This window comes from Adiantum capillus-veneris, chromosome 1 (assembly GCF_014529385.1).
Source record: "Adiantum capillus-veneris isolate H3 chromosome 1, ASM1452938v2, whole genome shotgun sequence".
Taxonomy (NCBI): domain Eukaryota; kingdom Viridiplantae; phylum Streptophyta; class Polypodiopsida; order Polypodiales; family Pteridaceae; genus Adiantum; species Adiantum capillus-veneris.
In genome coordinates this window covers 115,750,762-115,771,557 of record NC_140931.1, presented here as the reverse complement: position 1 = coordinate 115,771,557, position 20,796 = coordinate 115,750,762, and positions in this window count along the sequence as shown.

Here is a 20,796-nt window from a genome sequence, read left to right as displayed (position 1 = left end):
TAACCATAAACAAAATTAACAATAACCATAAGCATAACCAGAAAGAGAAACAATAACTGTCTATACAATGACAATGACAATAATCATAACCATAAGGGAAACAATAACTGTCTCAACACTAACTGTTTGTACAAAAAAGAGACACAGAAGCGTGTCTGTGTCTCACAAAGCATATAGATGAAATCTGGTCCACTAATGACTAGGCGTCGCAACCTGCACATAGGACAACTCACAAAATTAGTATTGATATTACTTCACATATACTGACTTAATTAAATCAACTCACACATATTAACGTCTCACCTCAAGCGATCAGCTAGACTGTAAGGCCTCCCAGTCTACAGGCTCTCCTGAAGCTTCAAGATCATTCAGTACTTCATAGATACCTCTGCGATATCCATCTGACTCCTCCTCGCGTGATGAAGCTCAATGCATCGTAAGATTCTGCGTTTATACAAAAATCAAAGTAATAAGAATACATGATTCATCACGTTTTAAAAAACACCAAGTTAAGATTGGATTAGAAACTCACAAACTCATAGCGAAAGGTGTCGAAGCCTCCGCTCCCAAGATGAGATGTCCCCCTAGTCATATGTCGTACCTGCGCGGCCTCACGCTGCTGTCTGAACCGCGTGGCCGCTGTCCGCTCATCCTCCCTGATCTGCAGCCACATCTCGTGTGGGATGCTCGAAGGCTTCGGCGAGCCGGTCTTGAAAGCCTTCCGAGCTACATCTCGTCGATGTTTGATGGTGTCCCGTGCAACACCCTTCATCCACCGTGCTGAAACAACGGAAGAACCCGGAGTAGGTTGGTACTCTCTCAGGATGGTCTCCACTATGTAAGTGACTTTTTCCTTTTCTTGCTGATCCCAAGACGTCAGAATGCTGGTCGAAAACTGCAGCTCCACGAGCTGGCGAATCCGCTGTCGCATCTCAGTCCCGACTCTATCCATGTCAACAGAACCATCTCCCCGTACAGTATAGAGCTTGGAGGCACTAGGATCCTGTGCCCCCCAAGGTGTCCGAGGTGTGCCAAGAGGTGTGTCGAGAGGTGTGCTTGTGTAAGACGGGGGTCGTGAGCGAGGAGGGGTCGAAACATTCGACGCGACCAAGCTGGCCTTCACACAAGTGATGGCCATCTGGAAGATAACGGTGGTGGCCTTGATAAATTGTCTTTCGAAGAGAGGTAGAATAGCGCACATCCAAAGACTGCCCGCAAATTGGACATGCATTGTATCTCGAAGTTGTTAGTCCTGCATATATCAAAGCATGAATCAGGCCAAGGCAAAGGGCTTGCGAATAGCGAGAATTTTATAAATCAATAACCATTACTAGAAGCTTCTCCATATCCTTGCCAATCATGCATAGTCCACATAAGAAGTCCATGGATCCTTGCATGCTGACGTTGTCCTACTGGTTCAACCGCATCTGCTATGTCGATCCCATGCCATAACTCCTGGAGCTCGTCAACTAGTGTAGCTAGATAAACATCCATGTCTTTTGCCTTGAACTTACCAGGTACAATCAAGCTTAAAATCAAATGACCCTACTTGATAGCAAGCCACGGCGGGAGGTTGTAATTGATAAGGCACACAGGCCAAGTGCTCCATGACGAGCTTCTCAAGCCAAATGGATTGACTCCATCCATTGCCATGCCCAAACGCAAATTGCGTGGTTCACTCTTAAAATGTGGCCAGGTATCTTCAATGTGCCTCCAAGCCTTCGAATCAACGGACACCCTAAATGTTGCGTCAGTGGATCTATTCGTAGAATGCCACCGCATCAACTTTGCAATGGAACCACAACGAAACATGATTTTTATCCTAGGAATAATAGGGAAATGCCGCAACACTTTAGATGGCACTGTCTCGCCAACTGCATCTTTTTTGTAGCGCATTGCTCCGCACTTAGGACACGACACACAATCTGCGAATTCATTGCGAAAAAGAATGCAATCATTTGGACATGCATGAATCTTGTTGTAGTCCAAGCCAACTGAGGTCAGAAGTTGCTTTGCGTCTGGCCTGGAGGGGGGCATTTCATTGTCAGCCGGGAGAAGTTGCTCCCGCAATAACCTGTTTAAGCCACATTAAATTAAAAAAGCTCTCCGAGCACATCACCGTTGCAATCGGAAAATCTCTTTTGTAAATTACGTACCTAAACAAAGCAGTGACGCTTGCATCTGACCACCCGTACACTGACTGAAGATTCAAAAACGCCAGACAAGTATGAAGCACAAATATTTTGGCGCCTTCATAGATTGGTTGACGTGCCAACTTCCTCAACATGTCTTCAGGAGATAGGCGCACGGCTTCTGGTGCCGCTTCGTTCGCGTTCTCCTCGCTTGTCTGGAAGAAGGCATCCAGCATCTCCTCCATGCCGTCGTCTTCTGTCTGTAAGCCCATTTCTGCTTCCATCCGTGGCTCTATATTGGTCGGACCTTCACGCATAATCTTTTTTCTCTCTCTCTCAGATGTAGGTGCTATGTCGCGGAAATCAATGCCCGTTCCGTAGGAGTCGTATCGCAGCTTCTGTACGGTTTCTCTAGCAAAATCTCCGTACTTGTGCACATGCTCATTACATATCCTACGCTTGCGCAGGATTTGATACTTGCAAAGCGTGCATGAGAATGCAATCTTTTCCTCCATGTTAGTTGATGACGTTGCCATCTAAAATGATTATGAATGTTTTTAATATATATATATATATACTCCTCACAATGTAAACTACCTCGCATTCTCTAGTCTTGCCCAATCTCTGTACACCTCGGTCCAGAGGTGTATGGAGATCAGGACCACCGGGTCAAAATCTCGTCTTTATTGGTTAAATCCTATATGGGTAGACACATACGTGCACTCCCAGGTGTACATGGCAATGCATGTAGTAGACAAAACCCCTTTGCCTCTTTTAGTTCCATAGTTTCTTCTCTTTCTACGAACCCACCTGCCTCCATTCCGAGGTAGCCTGTCAGAGAAAGCTTTCCAATGCCGCACTTGATGAATCATATATTAAAGCATGACCATTTTGTCATTTTTGTAATGTTCCGTCTATTTGCAATTTTTTGCATAGGTTTTTCCAAGGATATTATGCCCATCCTGGTGTTTTTTTCACCACATGCACAAGCCATGGAAGTTCTCAGCCCAATGAAAGTTTTCTACCTGATTGTAAACCGGACGGGACCTCCATGTCCAAGCCAGAAGATTATGTGGAGATGGATGAGCAACTTGAGAAAGATTCAGAAGCCTTGCATGGTTCTTGCTCAGAAAAGCGATCTCTCTCTCTCTTTCTCTCTCTCTCTCTCTCTCTCTCTCTCTCTCTCTCTCTCTCTCTCTCTCTCTCTCTCTCTCTCTCTCTCTCTCTCTCTCTCTCTCTCGATCTCGCTCTCGCTATCTCTCTTTCTCTCTCTATTTCCTTATTTTCCTATCTCTCTCTCTCTCTCTCTCTCTCTCTATATATATATATATATATATATATATATATATATATATATAAAACTCTCTTTCTCTATCTCTCTATTTCCTCTCTCTCTCTCTCTCTCTCTCTCTCTCTCTCTATATATATATATATATATATATATACATAACTCTCTTTCTCTATCTCTCTCTCTCTCTCTCTCTCTCTCTCTCTCTCTCTACTTCCCTATCTCTCTACTAATCGAACGAGCGACTGAGCTAGGGAGATCTAGACGTCCACGACTGCGGAGGACTACACAACATCGACAGAGGCTGCATCAGAGGATCTAGCTAGGTCACTTTGGCTCGACATGCATAACACCCGGTTAGACTACTGACCATGGAGGAGATTGATGAGATCTGCCAGGGACAGCTGCTGGATCTCCTATGATCTACCTATCCCAGCTAGCTGGTTTAGCCGTTTAGTCCATACCCAGCAGTTTATGATTCCATAATATTTTATTTTGTCATCTTCTTACTCTGACTTTGTATCAGATCCATCACATTGTAACTTTCTTGTCTCATGTCTCATAGGTCACTTTGGCCTTTCGAAGACATTAATATAACATTTCATTTCATTTCTCTCTTTAATTATTTTTCTTTAATTTTAATTTCCTAAGCATACATTAATTCTCTCTCTCTCTCTCTCTCTCTCTCTCTCCCTCCTACACACACACACACACACACCTCTCTCTCTCTCTCTCTCTCTCTCTCTCTCTCTCTCTCTCTCTCTCTCTCTCTCTCTCTCTCTTTCCTACACACACACACACACACACACACACACACGATGTAGAGAGAGAGAGAGAGAGAGAGGGGTTGGGGGGGGGGGGGGGGGGGCATAATACCTACGCAGCAGGTGGAGGCCAAGATTTGAGCAGAGCGCAGGCGAAAATGGCCCCTGTTGCTCGCGGGTTTCGCTTTTTTTCCCCAAATTTTTTTTGCGTCGATATACGCGTGGAAAATAAAGCCTTTCCACATGTATATCGACGCACATTGCGACGCGTATATCGATGCGTATATCGACGCCTGCTAATTTCGTCGATATACGCGCGTCGATATCTCCATGTTGTGTTGTAGTGTATGTTGAGAAATGGAGGCTTACAAAGAGCTGAATGAACAAAAGGAATTTTTATATCAAAGCAGACACCTTGTCATGAGTGTCTGAAGGAATTCCACACTATACTAAAGTAGCCAATCATACATTTATCAATCATTGGTAGACATCATAGACTCAAAGGGAGATTTAACACTTGATCCAGAAGACTTACAAACCTTGGTGGTCACAATTAATGAAGATCTTGAGGATAAGAGCTTCACCTACACCAACACATTGGCAAATCAAGCACTCATTGAGCACTTTGAACCAACTTAGATGACAATGAAAATGACGAGGATGAAAAACAAAACAAGCATGATGGAAACACTCTAGAGAAGAGCCATAGCAAAGGAATAATGATGATGATGATGAGCCCATAGATTCTGCCACCTCCAGTCAAGGAGGGGTCTGACCAATCAAGCGCCTAATTACTCCCAAGGCCAACCTTATCAAAGTTCAAATAACACTATTAATCACACAATGGAGGTCAAGAGAATCCACCTCTAGACTACTAGACTAGAAATGAAAGACACAACAAATGGACATCACATGCAAAGATAGCAGAAAAGGCCATTTAACAGGAGCCAAAATCAGACCATATTTTAGATACTTCAAATCAATGTGTGAGTCTAAGAAATCTTTTACAAAGAGAGAAGCAGCTTTATAAATAAACATATCTACAAGATGATGAAGCTTATTTGGATCTAGAATTCTATCCAATTATATGTGGGGACCAAGCAGACAATAAAGAAATGAAAGGGAATCAATTGTTATGAATAGTGGACCTCAATCTGTGAGTGCATCCAAATGCAATTCATGTATTGGATAGAATACATGAATATATACTTACACAAGATGACATCTTGGTTAATCCCCAGACAAAGCAACCCACCACAAGGAACATCCAAAGCCTAGAAATTTAGTTGGATGTATTACTAGTGGATACTAAAGACGCTTACAAGTGCATGCAAGATATCACAAATGAAATCAAAGCCACGTTATTGAAAAATATAGATAGCTAGAAGGATGTTGGATCATCGTGTTGTAGCTATCTTAGAAAATAATGCAACCAGCTATCAAGCGTAACAAAATGACTATCAAAGAACAAGTATATGCCCTAAAAATCCTATTTTATTTAGTCAGAATACTAAGAAAATTAGATTGTCTTGAACTGCATTGAGGTAGTGCCAAACTCGTCATTCTTTATGTACGCACTCCCAATGAGCAAAGATAAGCTACCAAAGCTTTATCCAACTCTATACCCCATTGATAATGAGCCTACTCATCATATGCATTATATCTAGATTGTAGATCAGATAAGGTACTCGTATGAGGAAATCAAGGCACATTGGGTTGCATGCAAGTTAGTGCTAAATGATACTAAATAGAAGAGCACGCTCTTCAAGCTTAAAGATGATTTAATCAACTTTAGAGACATGATGACTCCATGGAGATCACAGATTAGTCTCTTGATCAACTACACTGATGAGGTACTTCAGCTATCTATGGAGGCATCCAAGATTTCTAAATAGGAACCTTCCAGTAAAGTCAGCTATGAACCTCAGATTTGAGAAATGGTTGAAGTTTTGTTTGAAGCCATACTCAAATCCAATCATCTAGATCCGGATGGATGGATCCACACAGTGTTTATCTATCATAGGTTGGCAAGGGCATGGCTGACAAAAAGAAAAGAAAAATTTATAGGATCCTAATACAAAGACCTAGAATGCACTCAAACCTTACTAGGTGGAGATGCTCATTCAATTTGAGAGAAGGGAGCAACTAGATAAGGAGACAAGGTCGAGTCATGCACATACTTCTTCAACCACCACCTTAGCAAGTGCCAAAGATTGGATTGAAGAAATCCCTTGAAAACGAAAGGCTAAGCACAAAAGATGAAATAAAATCAATCCAGTAGTCTAAAGTTTTGGAGCATGCCAAAATTCAAGAAAGGGGAGGAGGATGTAGATAGTGGTAACCTAACCCTAGAGATAGTCTATACGAAAGCGGCTTCCAGGAATTACTTAGTGAAGTTACCTATAGCTACTAGTAATTACTAATGTTTAGTTGTACAGTCGGTCAAAACCCATCATGGGCCGGCACCTATAAATAGGATCCATTACTTTCATTTTGGGTATGTGTTCACTCTGTTGGTTTTTCTCAGAGCCTGTTTGTATCTTTCATGAGCCATTGTTTAGAACTCTTGCACCTTGTAATTGAGAAATAAGTGTAGCATGACTTGTACTTCCATATTTGTACTCATGAACCATTCATAAATTTGAATATCTATGTTCCAATTGTCTCAGCTCATGCCATTTGAATTCGTTCTTTTAGTTCAGTTGAGTTATTTGTATGATGTTCCCATCTAGTCTTTTAAATTCTAATTCTATTCGTATCATGTGATTTGATATCCGATATTTGACTTTGGCATTCTAAACCCAGAATAGCTATTAGGTAACAAGCTCATTCCATTGTTGATTACAAAATTCTCAATCAAACGTTGAAGGTCCACTACACACTATCCCAAAAGTAATGGCAAGGTCAAGAGATGTAACGAGACTCTAAAGCGCATAATCACACCACCATGGTGTGTATCAAAGGGACTTCCTAGGATACCTATTTATCCACAACACTATGGACATTTAGGATAGATTTCAAGGTTGCCCAACTACCAAGCTTCAACAAATAAATAGTAGCAAACCGAGAGCCACAAACATTAATATGTCAATACATGGGATGTAGCTAACTTGAGTAGCGTATGCAAGCTACAAGAGGTTTCAATTCTCTTGGAGTACCCAGTCTAAATTTCCAATCTAAGTGGAAGATCAAAAGTGATGACACCATATGGTAATCCTTAGTGAAGACCCTGGGTCCAAAACTTAGGTCCATTTTTATGAAATGGATTTTATACCTTAGCAAGGTTTAAAAGAAGGGATTTAAGTTGCATCTGATCAAAGTTAATTATAAGTTGGAAGCCCTTGGCCCCATTTACCTATTCTATACTTCCAAGTGAATAATGTGATATAGCAAATATTGGAATGTAGCAAGATTTTTTTTCAATAAATGAGTTACACTACAAAAAAAAACTAGCTCGTATGATCAAAAATGATATTCTTGTTGGTTGAGCAGCTAACTTTCCCCCTCCTTATCTATGTCATCCATGACACAACTACTTATTGTGTCATCCACAACACAACTACTTATTGTTTAAGCAGTGTGCAGGTTCGTTTGCAACATTATGTTTTTGAAGTTGCTCCAATCCTTGGTAGTTGTTGACCTGTGGGTCAACAACACGTCATAACTCAATTTTCGTACCAAAGTCTTATGTTTTGAGAGTTATAAAATGCTACGGATTATGGTTAAAAAATTCATTTGTAATAAGTAGTTAGTCTAGTTGGAGAAGCTAGGGTGCCATGGCACTTCCAGATTGTACATATAAAGCCATTTTACCCCTTGAACTCTATTTTAGGTTTAACCTATGGTAGCCTCAATATATAAGGTACATAGGTCATTTTGTAAAAAGAACTTTTATCAAGTTTTAAGCTATCGCCGATTGTGTGTGAGAGAGAAAGAGAGAGAGCATGAGCTTCTCCTGACGCAACTCCCCGCTCATTCATCACATTGGAGATCTAACAACACCATCGTGCTAGGCTCAGTAAGAGCTACGCGACAACGCCAAGCATTCCTCATAGAACAGTGCGAACGCACCCACGCATCTATGAGCCATTTGTGCCTATAAGTATATAAAACAATGTCTATTTTCTTCTTGCAAGTAGTCATTAGAATTGTGGCAACATAAGCTACGCATAGGTACTCATAGACTTCAGTTTCAGACACTTCCAAAATCCGGCTCTGTCTTCATACGCGTTTTTTGCAGATGGGTTTAGAGTCAGGATTTTGAGTGTAGAGGCCTTGGGATAGGTGTATCCTAGTGAGGGGATGGTGTTCCTTAATTTTTGTACGATTCTGATACAGTTTAGTGAGTTTCCTTCCGTTTGTGTATATGTGGGTTGAGTGGTGTAGTTGAGAGCAGTGAGATTCTAGATTGTGGTTTAGTTAGCCTTCCAGAGTGTTGTAAACTTGTATGCATGGGATGGTCTCAGCTTGACAAGCTAAAGAGAATACCTCTGTGCGCCTATTGTGTCATCTATGTCCTCGATTGACATTATGTTGATCTAGGTTGTGTTGCATGCACTTTATAGGTGTTGTGAATCGCTCTCGCAACATTGGCACCGTTGTTGGGGACACAAGGGTTTCATTAGGTAATCCTACTAACACTTGTGTGATGTTTGTTTACTTTAGTTTCGGCTAAAGAAATCATTTTTCTTAAGTGGATCCGGAAGAGGTTATTTTGAGATCAAGTGGATAGCCAGGAAGCGTATGTCTTGCTGAGGGTCTGTGACTAGGTAGATTTAGTTAGGATTTGTAGTATTAGATGTAGATTAGAGTAGTTGTTGGTGTTTGAGTGATTTGTGAGGTGATAAGAGCGTTTGCTAGTCCGTGTGTGGCATTGACGCATTTTTCTACTCATAGATGCAAAACCCCATATGATGTGTAGGAGTAGCTTTAGGTAAGTGATGATTCTGATCTAGAGCTTTTCATCATTGATTTATTTGTTGAAGTGCTTGTTTGCATTTAAAATCTTGAGAAGTTCGCTTTTGAGGAAAAAATGCAATAAACAGCTTTCTGTTGATATTTTTGCATGACTGATTGGTGATGTTATGGAATTGATATATTATTGTTTAATGCAGCTGACAGGTGGAAAAGGCTAAGGGTTATGTGAAAGGATCTCGAAAGGATATTATATTCTATAACTTATTATTCAAGTGCTCTTTTATGAGCTTTGGCCATTTATGTTCGGCCGGCCAGTTTATACTCACACGACCATTTAAGAAATCTATAAAACAAAGACGTGCAAGAGGAAAATGGTCACTCTTGCACGGGGGGAGATTGCACCCAGTGTTTGCGTTGTTCTTCTCTCCTCTTCCCTCTTCTCTCTCGCTGTGGCGGCGTAGCACTTCGCTCTAGGAGGTGCGCCTCACGCGCTCTCTTGCTCTCTCCCGCTCTCTGTCTCTCTACTTGTGTTGTGCTCGATTATGGATTTGTGCAAGTCGGCAGGTACGTAGATTTAGTCGTTTATGTCTTGCTATGTGCTATTTTCGAGTATTTTGCAGGGCAGCCAGGCTTCCGATTGTAGCAGTGGTATCAGAGCATAGACTATGCTCCCAGCTTAAGGATTTTGACAAACATCAGCTAAGTATTTTTTTCTCTCATGTTGTGTAATAGGACTAGTCTTTGAAGTTCTTAAAGAAAAAAAGAATGTAGCAGGACATATCTTTTTTTAGCACGATTTGAAAGATTGTTGAATAGTCTATTAAATAGAGCTTATACGAATGAGTTGAGATATTAAGAGAGAACATATATTCTTTTTTTAAAATAATATACTAAAAACGTATTTGATAAAGATTAATGAATAACAGATAGTCTGTCTATGAACAGTAAAATTGAGGTTTTTATTAATATCACTGTTTTATATTTATGTGTTTTAGCTTAAAATGTATGGGTAGGCTTAAATTAAGTTGTAAAAGTAAAGGAGACCCAAAAATAGAGATTTTATGAGTCGCGACCAAAAAGTTGCGCTTTTAGCCACACAGAGACGTTTTTCGCAATTCTGTCCACGTTGTCTTGTAGACCAGACCTATTTCCGTCGTTTTGAGTACCTGGATTGCTCCGTTCTGAGTTTGTTTGTAAAAGTTATGATGAAAACAAACAGAGGACAGCAGCAGTGTAGTGTACACAGGGACAGACAGACATACAACATCATACAGTTCTCCCTGCTATCAACCAAGAAGTGGATTGTTTCTTCATGGAAGAGTATGGCAATTGAGATTATGAAGGTATATAATTATGTTTTTTTACTTTGATTATCATGTTGAATTGGTTGCACGAGTATGTTCTTTTGGCTATTTTGTAGGCGATGCAGAAATCAATGTGTGAAACAGGACCTGTGCAAAGTGTCATGATAGAAATCTAACCTTTACGGATCGCTTAGCGATCACGTTCTTATATTATTCTCGCAGGTATACTTGGTACGAAAATCGTGCAGGCTTTTCGAGGAAAAGAAGGATAAAAGCACGACGGGTGGTGCATTTAGGGATCATTCACCGATCTCTTCTTCTGCAAGTGCGAGTGCGAGTGCGAGTGCGAGTGAGAGTGCGAGTGCGAGTGCGAGTGCGAGTGCGAGTGAGACGCTGCATGCAAGCGAACTGAAGCTCGGAGGTGGTCGGGAGGTTCGAGCTCCGTACAACGGAGTGCGCCCATATATTTTGCTCCTCTGTTGTATCAAAACTCTACAAAGATTCATCAATACAAAGATCTCTTTCTCTATCTTTTGCTATCGATCTCTATTATTCGGTTCCCATGACAATTGGTATCAAAGCAAGCAGTTGATTCTGGACATAGAAGGATACGAGAGGAGGATGAAGAAGCAAGAAGACCTGATTCGGCGACTATGAGAAGATCTTAAAATTGCAAATCGGGAGCATGCTGAGGCTCTGCGGGGCAAAGCAGCACGAGAGCTTGATATCTATGTAGACCTTGATGGCCAACATGAAGGTGAAAACCATGCTAATCCACCTGGAAGCAATAATCATCGTGGTGGCGCTGGGGTACCGCCAAAAGAAACGATGACGATATGGGAGAAGTGACAACCAAATCATTCTTAACGAAGGCTAAGCTTAAAGAGTTTGATGGCATAAGAAAGATATGCGAAGATTTAGAAGTTTGGATTGAAGAACTCAAAGATTTGGATTATACTTTCAATATCGAGAACACGACTACGAGACTTTCGAATGCTCGAGCAAGGTGACCGATAAGACAATACGTACCAAGATGGCTCAATTGGAGACTTTTGGCGATGCGTACGATAAAGGTAAGTCATCTACCCCTTCTTTGTGATGTTTTATGTCTTTGATACGTCCTTTGAAAGCTTCTGTGAGATCGAATTTATGCGTAGAAGTTGAGATTAAAATTTGAATTTCTTAATTGATTTGGATAGTATTCATTGCTTCTTATCGTCTAAATTGATTGAGAAATTAAACTTGAAATTAAATCGAGAAATTAATAGTTTCACGAAAGAGTTAGTAGAAAATTTGTTTTTTTTTTCTTTGAAGAGTCGAAATCATAAAGATGATTTCTATAACATAAACATTGATATGCATGATGTTATCATTGGTATCAATTAGATAATTGAAAATCATATTTTGATTGATTGTTAAGAAAGAAAAATATATCTTTAATCATTTGATGATGATAAGTCACACTCTTTGTGGAAAGAAAGAGATTCTAAATCTAGTTTTGGCAATGGAATTGATAAGGTGACTTAGATAAGAGTGTGAGACGTTGCTTGTGTTTGCTTGTGTGAGACGTTGCTTGTGTTTGCTAATGAGATTAAAGAGAATCTGGGGATAAACATAAAGAGACAAATCGAGAATTTATAGAGGATCTCTTACATGAAGTTAAGAACGTGTTCCGGACGATCTTCCTGGTATACCTCCGCCTAGAGCGGTAGACCATGCCATAGATCTATATCCAGGAGCGACAAGAGATATTTCGTTTGCATGGCATGCCCAAGAGCATAGTGTCTGACAGAGATTCTAAGTTCACTTCTCATTTATGAAGAGCGACTTTTGACTCTATAGGTACCCAGTTAAGCATGTCTACTGCTTTTCATCCTCAAACAAATGGGGAAACGGAGAGAGTGAATCGTATTCTAGAAGATATGTTACAAATGTATGTCAATGAAAACCAATCTAATTGGAATAAATATCTGCCTTTGGTGGTTGAATTTGCATATAACAGCTCATATCAATCATCTATTAGGATGAATCCGTTTGAGGCAATGTATGGCTCTAACTATCCTACACCTATTCATTTTCTTAATTCGAGGAATAAGGTAGAACTGTCACGTGAGATGCTTGAGAAAATGGATAGCGAGTTGGCCAAAATCAGGGGGAATATTAGAGAATCTCAAAAGAGACATAAACTGTATTATGACAAGAAACATCGTGTTGTGGAGTATGAAACTGGTGATATGGTTTTTTAAAGGTTATTCCTGAGAAGTCTCGTTTGATTCTTGGAAATGATAGAAGATTGTCTCCACGATTTGTTGGTCCATTTAAAATTTTGAAGCGCATTGGTTCATTAGGTTACAAATTGGAATTGCCTTCTCATGTTAAAGTGCATCATGTATTCTATGTGAGTTTATTGTAAAAGTATGTTCCTAATGTGCATCATGTTTTAGAGGACAACTCTAAGTTGAAAGATGACGGACCATTGACTGTAGAACCAGACTTAGTACTAGATAGGCGTTTTAAACATCTGAGAAATAGAGACATTGTGAAAGTTTTGGTTAAGTGGCAGAACTATCCAATAGAGGATGCATCATGGGTTGATCTTAGTGTTTTGCAAAGAGAATTTTCCTCTCTTTAGACCAACTCTGAGGACAGAGTTAATTTTGATAAGGGGAGAATGTAATAGGACTAGTCTTTGAAGTTCTTAAAGAAAAAAAGAATGTAGCAGGACATATCTTTCGTTAGCACGATTTGAAAGATTGTTGAATAGTCTATTAAATAGAGCTTATACGAATGAGTTGAGATATTAAGAGAGAACGTATATTCTTTTTTTAAAATAATACACTAAAGACGTATTTGATAAAGATTAATGAATAACAGATAGTCTGTCTATGAACAGCAAAATTGAGATTTTTATTAATATCAATGTTTTATATTTATGTGTTTTAGCTTAAAATGTATGGGTAGGCTTAAAATAAGTTGTAAAAGTAGAGGAGACCCAAAAATAGAGATTTTATGAGTCGCGACCAAAAAGTTGCGTTTTTAGCCACACAGAAACGTTTTTCGCAATTCTGTCCACGCTGTCTTGTAGACCAAACCTATTCCCGTCGTTTTGAGTACCTCGATTGCTCTGTACTGAGTTTGTTTGTAAAAGTTATGATGAAAACAAACAGAGGACAGCAGCAGTGTAGTGTACACAGGGACAGACAGACATACAACATCATACAGTTCTCCCTGCTATCAACCAAGAAGTGGATTGTTTCTTCATGGTAGAGTATGGCAATTGAGATTATGAAGGTATATAATTATGTTTTTTTACTTTGATTATCATGTTGAATTGGTTGCACGAGTATGTTCTTTTGGCTATTTTGTAGGCGATGCAGAAATCAATGTGTGAAACAGGACCTGTGCAAAGTGTCATGATAGAAATCTAACCTTTACGGATCGCTTAGCGATCACGTTCTTATATTATTCTCGCAGGTATACTTGGTACGAAAATCGTGCAGGCTTTTCGAGGAAAAGAAGGATAAAAGCACGACGGGTGGTGCGTTTAGGGATCATTCACCGATCTCTTCTTCTGCAAGTGCGAGTGCGAGTGCGAGTGAGACGCTGCATGCAAGCGAACTGAAGCTCCGAGGTGGTCGGGAGGTTCGAGCTCCGTACAACGGAGTGCGCCCATATATTTTGCTCCTCTGTTGTATCAAAACTCTACAAAGATTCATCAATACAAAGATCTCTTTCTCTATCTTTTGCTATCGATCTCTATTATTCGGTTCCCATGACAATTGGTATCAAAGCAAGCAGTTGATTCTGGACATAGAAGGATACGAGAGGAGGATGAAGGAGCAAGAAGACCTGATTCGGCGACTATGAGAAGATCTTAAAATTACAAATCGGGAGCGTGCTGAGGCTCTGCGGGGCAAAGCAGCACGAGAGCTTGATATCTATGTAGACCTTGATGGCCAACATGAAGGTGAAAACCATGCTAATCCACCTGGAAGCAATAATCATCGTGGTGGCGCTGGGGTACCGCCAAAAGAAACGATGACGATATGGGAGAAGTGACAACCAAATCATTCTTAACGAAGGCTAAGCTTAAAGAGTTTGATGGCATAAGAAAGATATGCGAAGATTTAGAAGTTTGGATTGAAGAACTCAAAGATTTGGATTATACTTTCAATATCGAGAACACGACTACGAGACTTTCGAATGCTCGAGCAAGGTGACCGATAAGACAATACGTACCAAGATGGCTCAATTGGAGACTTTTGGCGATGCGTACGATAAAGGTAAGTCATCTACCCCTTCTTTGTGATGTTTTATGTCTTTGATACGTCCTTTGAAAGCTTCTGTGAGATCGAATTTATGCGTAGAAGTTGAGATTAAAATTTGAATTTCTTAATTGATTTGGATAGTATTCATTGCTTCTTATCGTCTAAATTGATTGAGAAATTAAACTTGAAATTAAATCGAGAAATTAATAGTTTCACGAAAGAGTTAGTAGAAAATTTGTTTTTTTTTCTTTGAAGAGTCGAAATCATAAAGATGATTTCTATAACATAAACATTGATATGCATGATGTTATCATTGGTATCAATTAGATAATTGAAAATCATATTTTGATTGATTGTTAAGAAAGAAAAATATATCTTTAATCATTTGATGATGATAAGTCACACTCTTTGTGGAAAGAAAGAGATTCTAAATCTAGTTTTGGCAATGGAATTGATAAGGTGACTTAGATAAGAGTGTGAGACGTTGCTTGTGTTTGCTTGTGTGAGACGTTGCTTGTGTTTGCTAATGAGATTAAAGAGAATCTGGGGATAAACATAAAGAGACAAATCGAGAATTTATAGAGGATCTCTTACATGAAGTTAAGAACGTGTTCCGGACGATCTTCCTGGTATACCTCCGCCTAGAGCGGTAGACCATGCCATAGATCTATATCCAGGAGCGACAAGAGATATTTCGTTTGCATGGCATGCCCAAGAGCATAGTGTCTGACAGAGATTCTAAGTTCACTTCTCATTTATGAAGAGCGACTTTTGACTCTATAGGTACCCAGTTAAGCATGTCTACTGCTTTTCATCCTCAAACAAATGGGGAAACGGAGAGAGTGAATCGTATTCTAGAAGATATGTTACAAATGTATGTCAATGAAAACCAATCTAATTGGAATAAATATCTGCCTTTGGTGGTTGAATTTGCATATAACAGCTCATATCAATCATCTATTAGGATGAATCCGTTTGAGGCAATGTATGGCTCTAACTATCCTACACCTATTCATTTTCTTAATTCGAGGAATAAGGTAGAACTGTCACGTGAGATGCTTGAGAAAATGGATAGCGAGTTGGCCAAAATCAGGGGGAATATTAGAGAATCTCAAAAGAGACATAAACTGTATTATGACAAGAAACATCGTGTTGTGGAGTATGAAACTGGTGATATGGTTTTTTAAAGGTTATTCCTGAGAAGTCTCGTTTGATTCTTGGAAATGATAGAAGATTGTCTCCACGATTTGTTGGTCCATTTAAAATTTTGAAGCGCATTGGTTCATTAGGTTACAAATTGGAATTGCCTTCTCATGTTAAAGTGCATCATGTATTCTATGTGAGTTTATTGAAAAAGTATGTTCCTAATGTGCATCATGTTTTAGAGGGACAACTCTAAGTTGAAAGATGACGGACCATTGACTGTAGAACCAGACTTAGTACTAGATAGGCGTTTTAAACATCTGAGAAATAGAGACATTGTGAAAGTTTTGGTTAAGTGCAGAACTATCCAATAGAGGATGCATCATGGGTTGATCTTAGTGTTTTGCAAAGAGAATTTTCCTCTCTTTAGACCAACTCTGAGGACAGAGTTAATTTTGATAAGGGGAGAATGTAATAGGACTAGTCTTTGAAGTTCTTAAAAAGAAAAAAAGAATGTAGCAGGACATATCTTTCGTTAGCACGATTTTGAAAGATTGTTGAATAGTCTATTAAATAGAGCTTATACGAATGAGTTGAGATATTAAGAGAGAACGTATATTCTTTTTTAAAATAATACACTAAAGACGTATTTGATAAAGATTAATGATAACAGATAGTCTGTCTATGAACAGCAAAATTGAGATTTTTATTAATATCAATGTTTTATATTTTATGTGTTTTAGCTTAAAATGTATGGGTAGGCTTAAAATAAGTTGTAAAAGTAGAGGAGACCCAAAAATAGAGATTTTATGAGTCGCGACAAAAAGTTGCGTTTTTAGCCACACAGAAACGTTTTTCGCAATTCTGTCCACGCTGTCTTGTAGACCAAACCTATTCCCGTCGTTTTGAGTACCTCGATTGCTCTGTACTGAGTTTGTTTGTAAAAGTTATGATGAAAACAAACAGAGGACAGCAGCAGTGTAGTGTACACAGGGACAGACAGACATACAACATCATACAGTTCTCCCTGCTATCAACCAAGAAGTGGATTGTTTCTTCATGTAGAGTATGGCAATTGAGATTATGAAGGTATATAATTATGTTTTTTTACTTTGATTATCATGTTGAATTGGTTGCACGAGTATGTTCTTTTGGCTATTTTGTAGGCGATGCAGAAAATCAATGTGTGAAAACTGGACCTGTGCAATGTGTCATGATAGAAATCTAACCTTTACGGATCGCTTAGCGATCACGTTCTTATATTATTCTCGCAGGTATATTGGTACAAAATCGTGCAGCTTTTCGAGGAAAAAAAGAAGGATAAAAGCACGACGGGTGGTTGCGTTTAGGGATCATCACCGATCTCTTCTTCTGCAGTGTCGAGTGCGAGTGCGAGTGAGTCGCTGCATTGCAAGCGAACTTGAAGCTCCGAGGTGGTCGGGAGGTTCGAGCTCCGTACAACGAGAGTGCGCCCATATATTTTTGCTCCTTGTTGTATCAAAACTCTACAAAGATTATCAATACAAAGATCTCTTTCTCTATCTTTTGCTAGATCGATCTCTATTATTCTGTTCCCATGACAATTGGATATCAAAGCAAGAAGTTTGATTCTGGACATAGAAGATACGAGAGGAGATTGAAGGCGCAAGAAGACCTGATTCGGCGACTATGAAGAAGATCTTAAAATTTACAAATCGAGGAGCGTGTGAGGCTCTGCGGGGCAAGCAGCACGAGAGCTTGATATCTAATTGATTTGGATAGTATTCATTGCTTCTTATCGTCTAAATTGATTGAGAAATTAAACTTGAAATTAAATCGAGAAATTAATAGTTTCACGAAAGAGTTAGTAGAAAATTTGTTTTTTTTTCTTTGAAGAGTCGAAATCATAAAGATGATTTCTATAACATAAACATTGATATGCATGATGTTATCATTGGTATCAATTAGATAATTGAAAATCATATTTTGATTGATTGTTAGAAAGAAAAATATATCTTTAATCATTTGATGATGATAAGTCACACTCTTTGTGGAAAGAAAGAGATTCTAAATCTAGTTTTGGCAATGGAATTGATAAGGTGACTTAGATAAGAGTGTGAGACGTTGCTTGTGTTTGCTTGTGTGAGACGTTGCTTGTGTTTGCTAATGAGATTAAAGAGAATCTGGGGATAAACATAAAGAGACAAATCGAGAGAATTTATAGAGGATCTCTTACATGAAGTTAAGAACGTGTTCCGGACGATCTTCCTGGTATACCTCCGCCTAGAGCGGTAGACCATGCCATAGATCTATATCCAGGAGCGACAAGAGATATTTCGTTTGCATGGCATGCCCAAGAGCATAGTGTCTGACAGAGATTCTAAGTTCACTTCTCATTTATGAAGAAGAGCAACTTTTGACTCTATAGGTACCCAGTTAAGCATGTCTACTGCTTTTTTCTCAAACAAATGGGAAACGGAGAGAGTGAATCGTATTCTAGAAGATATGTTTACAATGTTTATGTCATGGAAAAACCAATTAATTGGATAAATAATCTGCTTTGGTGGTTGAATTTGCATATAACAGACTCATATCAATCTTATTGGATGGAATCGTTTGAGGCAATGTATGGTCTCTAACTATCCAACACCTATTCATTTTCTTAATTCGAGGAATAAGGTTAGAACTGTCACGTGAGTGTTGAGAAACATGGAGATCTTCCTGGTATACCTCCGCCTAGAGCGGTAGACCATGCCATAGGATCTATATCCAGGAGCGACAAGAGATATTTCGTTTGCATGGCATGCCCAAGAGCATAGTGTCTGACAGAGATTCTAAGTTCACTTCTCATTTATGAAGAGCAACTTTTGACTCTATAGGTACCCAGTTAAGCATGTCTACTGCTTTTCATCCTCAAACAAATGGGGAAACGGAGAGAGTGAATCGTATTCTAGAAGATATGTTACAAATGTATGTCAATGAAAACCAATCTAATTGGAATAAATATCTGCCTTTGGTGGTTGAATTTGCATATAACAGCTCATATCAATCATCTATTAGGATGAATCCGTTTGAGGCAATGTATGGCTCTAACTATCCTACACCTATTCATTTTCTTAATTCGAGGAATAAGGTAGAACTGTCACGTGAGATGCTTGAGAAAATGGATAGCGAGTTGGCCAAAATCAGGGGGAATATTAGAGAATCTCAAAAGAGCCATAAACTGTATTATGACAAGAAACATCGTGTTGTGGAGTATGAAACTGGTGATATGGTTTTTTAAAGGTTATTCCTGAGAAGTCTCGTTTGATTCTTGGAAATGATAGAAGATTGTCTCCACGATTTGTTGGTCCATTTAAAATTTTGAAGCGCATTGGTTCATTAGGTTACAAATTGGAATTGCCTTCTCATGTTAAAGTGCATCATGTATTCTATGTGAGTTTATTGAAAAAGTATGTTCCTAATGTGCATCATGTTTTAGAGGACAACTCTAAGTTGAAAGATGACGGACCATTGACTGTAGAACCAGACTTAGTACTAGATAGGCGTTTTAAACATCTGAGAAATAGAGACATTGTGAAAGTTTTGGTTAAGTGGCAGAACTATCCAGTAGAGGATGCATCATGGGTTGATCTTAGTGTTTTGCAAAGAGAATTTTCCTCTCTTTAGACCAACTCTGAGGACAGAGTTAATTTTGATAAGAGGAGAATGTAATAGGACTAGTCTTTGAAGTTCTTAAAGAAAAAAAGAATGTAGCAGGACATATCTTTCGTTAGCACGATTTGAAAGATTGTTGAATAGTCTATTAAATAGAGCTTATACGAATGAGTTGAGATATTAAGAGAGAACATATATTCTTTTTTTTAAATAATACACTAAAGACGTATTTGATAAAGATTAATGAATAACAGATAGTCTGTCTATGAACAGCAAAATTGAGATTTTTATTAATATCAATGTTTTATATTTATGTGTTTTAGCTTAAAATGTATGGGTAGGCTTAAAATAAGTTGTAAAAGTAGAGGAGACCCAAAAATAGAGATTTTATGAGTCGCGACCAAAAAGTTGCGTTTTTAGCCACACAGAAACGTTTTTCGCAATTCTGTCCACGCTGTCTTGTAGACCAAACCTATTCCCGTCGTTTTGAGTACCTCGATTGCTCTGTACTGAGTTTGTTTGTAAAAGTTATGATGAAAACAAACAGAGGACAGCAGCAGTGTAGTGTACACAGGGACAGACAGACATACAACATCATACAGTTCTCCCTGCTATCAACCAAGAAGTGGATTGTTTCTTCATGGTAGAGTATGGCAATTGAGATTATGAAGGTATATAATTATGTTTTTTTACTTTGATTATCATGTTGAATTGGTTGCACGAGTATGTTCTTTTGGCTATTTTGTAGGCGATGCAGAAATCAATGTGTGAAACAGGACCTGTGCAAAGTGTCATGATAGAAATCTAACCTTTACGGATCGCTTAGCGATCACGTTCTTATATTATTCTCGCAGGTATACTTGGTACGAAAATCGTGCAGGCTTTTCGAGGAAAAGTAGGATAAAAGCACAACGGGTGGTGCGTTTAGGGATCATTCACCGATCTCTTCTTCTGCGAGTGCGAGTGTGAGTGCGAGTGCGAGTGAGAGTGAGAGTGAGAGTGCGAGTGCGAGTGCGAGTGCGAGTGAGACGCTGCATGCAAGCGAACTGAAGCTCGGGGGTGGTCGGGAGGTTCGAGCTCCGTACAACGGAGTGCGCCCATATATTTTTCTCCTCTGTTGTATCAAAACTCTACAGAGATTCATCAATACAAAGATCTCTTTCTCTATCTTTTGCTATCGATCTCTATTATTCGGTTCCCGTGACATGTTGTTTGTGTTGTTAGTTGCTTCAGCTTGTAGTAATTAGTGTTGATTGTATAATACACTTAGTCCTCTTTGAAATTAAAGATAATTTCTTCTTTATTGTTATGATATATTAATTACTAGTGTAAGTATGATAATTA